Source organism: Apium graveolens, chromosome 10 (genome assembly GCF_009905375.1).
Source record: "Apium graveolens cultivar Ventura chromosome 10, ASM990537v1, whole genome shotgun sequence".
Taxonomy (NCBI): Eukaryota; Viridiplantae; Streptophyta; class Magnoliopsida; order Apiales; family Apiaceae; genus Apium; species Apium graveolens.
This window is the reverse complement of record NC_133656.1, coordinates 68,793,641-68,803,555: the sequence shown is the minus strand read 5'-3', so window position 1 is coordinate 68,803,555 and position 9,915 is coordinate 68,793,641. Positions and strand designations below refer to the sequence as shown.

The window sequence follows — 9,915 nt, the reverse complement described above, 5'->3', positions numbered from 1 at the left end:
TAAAATAAAGGAGTCATAAGTCCTCGGATGAATATTTGAAATAATATTCAATAATAAAATAAAGTTAAAGTTATCGAATAAACCTTATTCGATTAATAGTTTTGAAAACTATAACCATATATATATAAAAATATATATATTATACTCGGGAACATCGACTCCCGGTTTAGAAATATGTTCACCTTTTGATCCCCTATACTAAGGGTAAACTCAATACCGCTTATCTCTAGCATAGGTATTATGCAACTGTAAGCAATTTAACCAACACTTATATAATCCAAGAATATGAAACAGGCATGAATATATATCATATCACATGCTACAATATATCGCAAGATCATGCATATACACATATACATCACAACAACAGTATAACGGGTAGAAAACTTGCCTGAGCGACTGGAGGTGATAAAAGGCTCGGGACGAGTCTGGTAACCTATAAACAACAAGTAAGTTGGAATTAAACCAAAGTCACTTGTAAATCTATACTTTAACTAACTTAGACTCTAACGCTTGTTTTGCGCTTACTGATTCTCTTAAGTCACCCGAGTACCCTCGGCTCCACCATTTTTAATAATTTAACCATTATGAGTTTTAAGGCGATTCCTTCGCGAGTGTCTTACCAACTGTCTAACACTCTTACCATAATTGTTTCATACACTAATTAACCCTTTTTGGTCTTTAACCTATGTTTCAAAGTAAGGCGAGGGGAAAAGTTTCGTTCGCGAAACGTCGTTACTTGAAACGGTCGTTTCTCCTAAACTGTACATCGGAATCAAACGAACTACATATCAAAACGAAGCTCGTAACATGAACTATCTAAACATGGCAATGGTCATAATCTAGCAGGGAGTTCTAGGGTCCAAATGTTATGAACAAAAGCAGTCTAAAGTAAATCGGACATTACAACGGCTATGTTTACGCGATTTCCCAAATTTAAACCATTCAAAAACCATCACAATTCAACCTCAATCCATTCATACAACCAAAGTTCATCCTTATCACATCATAACACCCCAATCAATTCAATATTAACATTTATACTTATGCTTAAGCTTGAATTTAACTATACTTAAGTTCTTTTAACCAAAACAACAAGATTCACCATTCCATTTCACTACCACTCCAAACCAAACTCTAAACCACAAGCATTAAGCTACTATATCATCATAATAATCAAAATCATCTTATTATACAAAGGAATCTAGGGTTTGGAGATGATATACCTTCCTTGAAGTGGTGGGAGTAGCTAGGAAGCCTTAAGAAGCCTTGAGAAGTCTTAGGGATGCTTGGATCTTAAAGGAAAAGAAGAAAAAATCAAGTTAAAAACTTTGAAATCACTATTCATTGTCTTCTTCATTGATTTCTTGAAGAATATTGAGAAAGAATTGAAGGCTTAAACTCATAATATAGCCATAACTATGCATAAGGATGACTAGGGAATTATCTTACCAATTTAGGAAGCCTTGATCTTGAGTTTTGAAATTTCTTTCTCTTTGAAATAGTAAAAAGCCGAGAGCATGAAGAAAATAAAATGCCTTGTGTTCTTGTTTTGATGAAAAATGAATTGTTTGGCTTGGTTGGTTGAATATTTGATTTGTTTTTGGTTAATTACCAATTTAACCTTGGTTTTGTGTGGTTAACAATCCACCACATTTCCTTCCTTCTTATGTCATGCTTATATCATGCTATGATGTCATCTTCCCCTCCTTGTCCTCTTCCCATTGGTTGGATGACATCATCCCCACTAATCTCTTTGATTAACTTCCTAATTGTTTGCCTAATGACCGCTGATCTGTTATACGGTTCGCTTAACTTTCGTTTTCGTTTATCGTTTGAGGGATCATACCCGGGATCTTATTACTTAGGTTCCCTTAACCTTTCTCAATATATTATATTCCTTTTATGATCCTCTCTTATAATCCTTTAATTTAAATCCTTTTTATCCTGTTACCTTATACTCAATTCTTTCCGTATCTAATGGATTTCCGGGAAAAATCAAAGTGTTCGGAATTGGATTCTGATGATCTTTACATACATTTATATACCATGTAGAGTACTAATGAAATCTCAGAATATCCATAACAGAACCCCTACATAGTGTGGCATGAAAAGTTTTCTCATTCAGCTAAAACACTATTCATAAGGGTTACAAAAAGTTGAAAATTTTGGGGGTTATTACAATAAACAATGAGCGGCATCTAGTAATACATCATTGTTACCCAAGTAATAATAATTAAATCGGTGATCAATTAAACCTTTCGTGAATAATGTACAATGTAATATAATCCCTTTAGCCTTATATTATAGATCAAACTCGAGGCATGCATTGTGTCATCCTTTGTTAACGTTCAATCCTTCTTTCCTTGATCAATGAGTAAACTATTAAACAAATCAGTATTTAAGCACGGCCATGCATTTTATAGTCTTACTCAATCAAGAGGCCAATAATATCACTCCTTTAATAAAAGAGGGTTAAATCCCATCTAGATCATGCATATTTCTCATACGATTCATAATGTACCCAATATCTACTTTTCTTATTACCCGGTCAAGGATAACTTTTAATAGTATCAAAGTATATTAATTCTCGTATATAAATATAATGATTTCAGGTCAAAGGACCAATACATCATTATCACTGTGAGATTAACTTATGACACTATAAACATGTAGTATCTCATAATAGGTCAATCCAGCACCATGTATTTAATACATGTGCCTGTGTTTTGACTTTAGTATCACCATACCTATGATCAATGAGATATGATCATCAACCAATAAACACACTAGTCTCAATATATTTATTATCGTCCCTTAACAATACTACTTGACTAGGGATCTTTAGGAATATCAATACTATTCTCATAATCTCATTTCTAAGTCACGTACTTAGATATATAGAATTACATATCATTTTCCAAGGACATTTATTAATCTAACATCTTATCGCATAAAATTAAAATATAATAAATTATTAAAGAATAATCCATAAAATCATAATTAATAATCCAAATATTTCATAATATAAACATAATAGTGTTGTCTCTAAGGCACAAACACTAACACAACCACCAGGTTTTGTGGATCCTAAAAAACTTGATTATGTTTATAGACTTGATAAAGCACTCTATGGACTAAAGCAAACACCTATGGCATGATATGAGACTCTTGCTCAGTTTCTGCTGGAAAGTGGATTCAAAAGAGGTATAATAGATAAAACTTTATTTTATCTGAATCAAGGTAAAGATCTGCTTTAAGTTCAAATTTATGTGGATGATATCATTTTTGGATCAACTGATCAAAAATGTGTGATAAGTTCTCAAAGTTGATGCAATCAAGATATCAAATGAGCATGATGGGAGAGATGAGTCATTTCTTGGGATTGCAAATTAAACAGACTGATAATGGCATCTATATTAATCAGTAAAAGTACACAAAGAATCTGCTAAAAAGGTTTAGTATGCAAGATAGTGCAACAACAACTACTCAAATGATAACTGATATAAAGCTTGATCCTCATGAAGGTACATCAGTTGATGTCATAAATTACAGAGGTATGATTGGTTTTCTTTTGTACCTAACGACTAGTAGGCCAGACATTATATTTGCCACCTGTCTGTGTGCAAGATTTCAGGCAAATCCAAGGGAGCTACATCTTATTGCAGTAAAGAGAATTTTCAGATACCTCAAGGGTACTGTATCACTTGGTCTCTGATATGCAAGGGAAGCTGATTTTGAATTATGTGGTTATTTAGACGCTGACTTTGCTGGCTGCAAAATAGACAGGAAGAGTACATCTGGAAGCTGTAAGTTTTTGGGAGGCAGATTAGTCTCATGGTTCGGTAAAAAGCAGATATCTATTTCTACTTCGACTGTTGAGGCTGAATATATTATAGCTGAGAGTTGCTGTGCTCAGTTGTTATGGATGAGAAATCAGCTCATGGACTATGGATTATCATTTTCTAAAATTACTATTTATTGTGATAATCAAAGTGCTATTGCTATGACAGGAAACCTAGTGCAACACTCTCTTACTAAACATATCAGCATCAAATACCATTTTATAAGAGAGCATGTCATGAAAGGAACGTTTGAGCTTCATTTTGTTCCTACTGATCAACAACTGGCTGATATCTTCACGAAGCCATTACCTAAAGCAACTTTTACAAAGCTTGTCAATGAACTTGGTATGGTTAGTTGGGACAGATAAATTCTTTTAAATATATATTGATCAAATCCTGATACATCCTAAATGATGTTCAAGATATTAAACTGGGAATTTGTGATGTAATTTATTATATGCATGATAAATTAAGTGAATTTATTTGCTAAATGTGCATGTATGAATATATATATCATTGTCATCATTGTAAATCAGTCTAGGGAGATGCGCCTTAATAAGATATCTTTTGGTTAAATTATTAAGTTAACTCTACACTTAATAATCAATTAGTCTCCTAGTCCATTGATATTCCCTCGGTTATTTAAACCGTCATTCTTATTCAGTCTAATCATCTTTCCTAAACATAAAACACTCTCCTCACTTTTGTTTCTCATATCTCTTTCTTCTCAAACGATGGCGCATTTCAACTAGTTTTACAACCATTTCACTAATATTGTGACTATCTTTCATGATAGAATGCAAACTCCGTACAACATCAATGCCATCTCAAACGACATCTGGATTCAACTTCCAGAAGTCATCAAAAATAATCTTCTGGGATTCCAAAAAGATCTTCACCTCTACACTCTTCGACAACAAGAGAGAGTCATTCGTCTTGCTGTTCTCTTTGTTGAAAGCAGGAAGAAGCACTGAACATCCTCCGATCGTTTCTCTTCACCATCAACTTTATCAGGCTTCTTCGACCAAGGATGTTGATGTTCTTTTAGCTACAATAAGATTTTCTTATAATCATCTATACATGTAATCAAAAATTTCATGAAATGTACTCTCTTGAATTATTAATGAAATTTTGTTTATTTTGCTTACAAGACCTAATCTATGATCTTTAGTTGTGTATGCATGTTCTTGCTCTTAATTGTAGCCTATTAATCTCTACATCACACTATTAACATCTATTTTTTTAATGATTCTTGAGATTAAAATTATGGTCTTCTGATAATCTTGAGTTGTTTTGACAAACACTGATGAATTTGAATCGACAAATCCTGACGATGTCAAATCCTGACAGATAAGAGGTACCAAATAGTGATGACAGGTCAGCTTATTTTAATTTAGAATATTAATGAAAAATGATTTCTGAATTGTTTAATGCTGAAAAAGTGATTGTCTTCTTAATTATTGTTTAAAAGTGGATAAACTATTGAACAAAGTCACACTGCGATTTACTACAAGAGCAGTGCATTCTTTGTTGCTGATTCCGCACATTACTCCACTTTCCACTCCAATTTTTCAGTAATTATCCTCTATCAGAAGTCTAATTCACCAAGCTTCCTTCTCCAAGTGTGTTACATACAACTAAGTTTTGCAAACTTATATTTGCACAAGAACCTCTGTGACACATATTATCATACACAGAGCCTCACTATTCATATATAACAAACATCTTTCCTCAACACCTACAAACATCATGTCATCTTCTGAGCTTTCACCCCTCTTCAGTCAAATCACTATTATTTATGACAATACTTTTGGAACCAACAACTACTTGGCTCCACTTACACATCAGTAGTTTCCTCAATATTTTCATGATATACAGGATTTCTTACTCCAATGTCCAATTGGATATGCTCTCACAAATCCTACTAAGGTATCATACAGGGCTGTAATGCAGGTATAAGATACAGCTCTAGTTAATGCAACAAATACTAGTTTATCTTTTGAATTTAAGGGACATAGGTATGAGGTTGATGCCGATGTTCTTGTTCAAGCATTAAGATTGTCTGCCTGTGATGGTGCTCCTGACAATTATACAACATAGCAGCTGTTTGATATGCTAAGAATTCTGAACTACAAAGGTGACATCACAACAATTAGGAAATTGACAAGAACAAAGTTAAAGAGTGAATGGAATTTCTTCTTTGATTGTATCAACAAATGTTTCTTGAATAAGACAATTTGATGCTCTTCCCTCCACTTCTCTGAAAATTGGGTATTCTCTTCTCCATTATGGTAAATTTGACTATGGTAACACAATCCTTCAATTCATAATTGCTAGGAGAACAGATGCATCAGGTGTAATAGTGTATACTAGATTTCTTCAACTGATTTTTATTTTTCTATGCCCTAATGTTGAATTTGATAATGATTAATTGCTTCATGTATTTCAAATTACCGAGAAGGCTATTACGGATCATATCAAAAGAGATGAACATAACAAGTTTTCAGGACTTCCCTTCCTGCCTCAGAAGGTCAGACAATTTCTATTGAGAAATAGACATACTCCTTCACAAGTGCCTGCAAATCCTGATGCTGGAACCTCTGTTAAATTTCCTGATGCTATGGAACAAGACACTACCCATCTTGTTTCCAACCCAAGCATTCCTTCTACCAAACAGAACTCTAATCCATCTCCTAAATTAGCCTCCTCTAATGTCTCCCAAAAGACATTAGTTGTACTAAAGAAAAGGCTGGTTAAGAAATCTGTTCAATCTAAACAGAGAGCTCAACAGGCCTCACTGAGTGAGAGTGAGAAGAAAGAAAAATGCTTTCCAGTTCGAAAAAGAAGGCTGATCATGCAAGTTAATTCTAACTCTGATGATCAGATGCCTATTGGGCCAAGAATGAAGACAAAGAAATCAATAATAGCAATTCTTGATGACTCTGTTGACACAACTGAAACTAAGGAGCCAACTACTGATGCTAGTGCTCTGATAAAAAAGGTTCCAGTGATTAAAGAAACTGCTGAGCCCAAGAACACTACCAAGAGTATGCAGAAAAGAAAAGCTGAAGATGTGGTTAGGTACATCAGAAAGAAGAAAAAGACTCAGTCCTCTGCTACGGATGTCAGTCCACAAGAACCTAAGTCTCAAAGGGAATTAGCAACTGAGGTACATCCAGTCCCACAAGAACCATCTTCTCAAAGGGAAGATGCAGACGAAGAGGCTGCACAAATAATTTTTGATTTTGCTCAAGGTGATCTTCTTTCTGATTCTGAACAACTATTGCAAGAAAACAAGACTCATTAGGATGTATTGTCAAAGGTGGATGCAGTTATTAATGATCTTATGTTTGATGAGAGTACACAAGAACCTTCACCAATGATTGCTGAAGCAGCTCCTATTCCTCCGGCCCCACAAGAATCATCAATTCAAAGTACTGATGCTGGTCTAGTGCATTCTCTTGATAAATCAAATCCTGATACTATAACAAATCCTGATGCTGACCAAAATTCAATTCAAGCAGCTCCTACTGATGATTCATTGCTGCAAGCTAGTTTGTCAAAGCATCCTGATGCATTGTTTGTTCCTCCACTGTCATCACTGCCACTTGAGGACTCACCTTCAATTTCCTCTATTGTTCTCAATGTTTGTATGATTATAAATAGTCTCTTATTTGAGGTTACCTCTATTTATATGACAAGCATATGATAAGTGGATTTTATATCCACTTGGAACGCTTTATTACAAGCTTAAATTGGTGTTTTGGACTCAAGTTGTTGGTATTTTGATATGTTTTTGTGTTATTGCATTTCAAGTATCAATTATATGAAGAAAAGAGCTTTTAAAGGAATTATGATAAAAAGTGATCAGAATTGGAAGCCAAGGCCATTGTCAAGTTGTAGAGAATCTCAATAGCTTCGCGTGGGCAGTTGAATCGCCTAATTCTGACGAGCAGAACTCAAGTTATGGCCAAAACAAGATTCATCAGAATTTTTCCCAGTCAGTAGCTGAGCGCCCGCTCAGCAGAGCTGAGCGGCCGCTCAGGGCGCGGCTGGTCGCTGATTTCGCTGAAAAAGCTTTTTTCGAGTGAAATTTGACGATTTTAAGGGTCCAGGTCCACTAGGGGTGTATATATACTTAAAAAAAGGGTTTTCATCATCCGGGAAGTTTGGGATACCAAGGAGAAGACCTAGAAGCACAGAACAACTCCGAAAAAGAAGATCTTGTTTTCAACTTGTGATTCTTTGAATTAGTTATAACTTTGGATGCTCGTTTTCGTTCTTGTTGAACCTAGATCTCGGTTATTCGTACTTTAATTATTATTCAGTTTATTAAGACCTTGTTTTATACCATGCTTTCATTGGAACCCATGGTGACGATGAGTTTGATTATGGGCTAATCGTTGTCATGGGGTTCTAGCGGATTTACTTATGAATTTCAATAGTTAATTTGTTTCGATATCTTGGTGTGTGGTGATTGATTGATATCTTAGTATTGGTTGTGCTTATTCGTCTTATGTGCGTAGCTAACATATAAGATAGCGTGTTAATCTCTATTGAAGTGACAGTGAATATAAAGGTTTAGAACTTGCCATGCTAGCATAGGTTCATGTATGTGTATGCATGATTCGTAGGTAACTCTAACCATTTGACTTGCCCTATGTAATCAAGATAGATAACTTATGCTTAAACCGTTATGTTGTCAAATTCTATAGACATATAGGGTCTCAATATAATTGGTGCCTATTCAGCTTCTATCTCTTTTGTGGATGTCTGGTAAAATGGTACTCGTGCAATGAAAGTTGGCGTTTATCAGTTTCGTGTTATCTGATTAGTGTCATCACAATCACATGCTAAGGTTAAGAACAATAAGGCTATTGAATGAAGTATTTAATGAAGTTAGAATCCCATGTTTGTCATATATAGTAATTCAACCTCAATTCTCTTAGTTAATGTTATTTAGTATAATCTCTTAGTTTAATAAAAACTCAATTTGTTATTTGCCTTAACATTGAGCGATAACCATACATTGTTGCATAGGTGCATAAATTGAACTTAGCCTAAACCAGTCTCTGTGGGAACGAATCTGATTTATATCTTATACTACTTGCGAACGCGTATACTTGCGTGAATATTAGCGCGTGTTTTCGCCCTAACAAGTTTTTGGCGCCGCTGCTGGGGACTCGGTATTAATTTTTAGTTTATGTGCTTGTCATCAGTGGTCGTTAAAGTTCACTGACTCGGATTCTTTTACTTTTAAGGTTTATTTGTTTGTGTTTTAGGTACTCATTATAATGGGAGATCCAGCAGCACAATCGAGAGCCTTGATGGATTTTTCTCAACCCAAGATTAATGACATTCAATCTAGCATTATCCGGCCAACTATCACAGCTAATACCTTTGAGATCAAGCCTGGCATAATTCAATGGGTGCAGAATTCAATCCAGTTTGGGGGTTCTCCAACGGAAGATCCCAATACACACATTAGGGATTTCATAGAGATCTGTGACACCTTCAGGTTCAATGGTATTTCTGAAGATGCTATTAAGCTAAGACTTTTCCCATTCTCTCTGAGGGACAAGGATAAGAGCTGGTTACACTCTCTACCAGCTGGTTCGATTACTACTTGGGAAGATCTTGCTCAGAAGTTTCTTACTAAATTCTTCCCTATGGCGAAGACAGCTGCAATCAGTAATGCACTTACTCAATTTGCGCAACAATCTGGAGAATCTTTATATGAAGCTTGGGAGCGCTACAAGGAGATGCTTAGGAAGTGTCCTCATCATGGAATGCCTGATTGGATGATCATCAATTATTTTTACAATGGGTTGGGAGCACAGTCCAGACCCATGCTCGATGCAGCAGCATGTGGAGCATTATGGGCAAATAGCTATGAGGAAGCATATGATCTAATTGAACTGATGACTGCTAATGAATATCAGTATCCAACCCAGAGATATCCACATGGCAAGGTAGCAGGAGTTCTTGAAGTGGATACAGCTACGGCTATCACTGCTCAACTAAAGGCGTTGTCTATGAAGATCGATTCTCTGGCTAACTATGGTGTTAA

The 9,915-nt window shown here is 35.2% G+C and overlaps 1 non-coding gene across 1 annotated transcript; it reads right to left on the bottom strand.

Moving 5' to 3' along the window:
* Positions 1-9,529: 9,529 nt before the first annotated feature.
* On the bottom strand, positions 9,530-9,636 carry LOC141694282 (small nucleolar RNA R71). The gene has a single exon (XR_012563602.1). It is a non-coding gene; the product is annotated as a small nucleolar RNA R71 (small nucleolar RNA).
* Positions 9,637-9,915: the final 279 nt, after the last annotated feature.